Here is an 808-nt window from a genome sequence, read left to right as displayed (position 1 = left end):
GTGGACTGTTTTGGGATTTGCACCGATGTTAATCTCGGTCAAAATGAAGATTAAGATCCCAACTTGACATGTAACTACTCAGGATGGGTCATTTCAATGCTTCTCTTTCACACTCTAGTGTAACTGAAGCTACCTTTTTCTAATATTTATATTTAAACCTAACCAACCGCAATTTAAATGTTACCAAGGCTCCCATTTATAAAACACTTGCATTTAACACTTGCTGGAAATCTGACATAAAAGCGATTTTTGAAGAGGAGTCATTTTGGAATTGAAGCATTAACTCTTTTTCTACACAGATGCTACCAAACCTGTGGAGTCTCTCAAACATATTGTTTTCATTTCTGCACTTAGTAGGTGAGAACTCTGCCAAAGCCAATACTAGGCATTTGAACAGTTCTCTGTCTCACTTAGACAAGGGACAAGGAGGTCTACTCACTCAAACCTAAAATACATTTCCCAGCCAAAACAGGGATGTTATCCCAAGGGTGACTACAATATTTTCTACAAAACCTTTCAAGATTCCGACGCACACGTTACTTTCGTTGTCCCAGCAGGTAACAGGTAACAGAAACCTTGGCTTCCCCACACTCTCAGGGACTTGTGAGTGAGGAAGTTGACTTCATTATATGTAATTTTAATACACACATTGGCTCAGTTTGAGGAGAGTTTCAGCAATCACACCACAATGGGGAGGGATCTCTGGTGACCTGAGCACAACCCGACGTTATCAGAATCTGACTGAGGAACCTGGGGTGCTGCTATCCCCTTTCTCTCTCATGGCTTTGGCTGAAGGTGGGGCGGGAGG

Source organism: Chiloscyllium plagiosum, unplaced genomic scaffold (genome assembly GCF_004010195.1).
Source record: "Chiloscyllium plagiosum isolate BGI_BamShark_2017 unplaced genomic scaffold, ASM401019v2 scaf_4501, whole genome shotgun sequence".
In the NCBI taxonomy this organism is placed as follows: Eukaryota; Metazoa; Chordata; class Chondrichthyes; order Orectolobiformes; family Hemiscylliidae; genus Chiloscyllium; species Chiloscyllium plagiosum.
Note: the sequence above shows the minus strand (reverse complement) of the source record.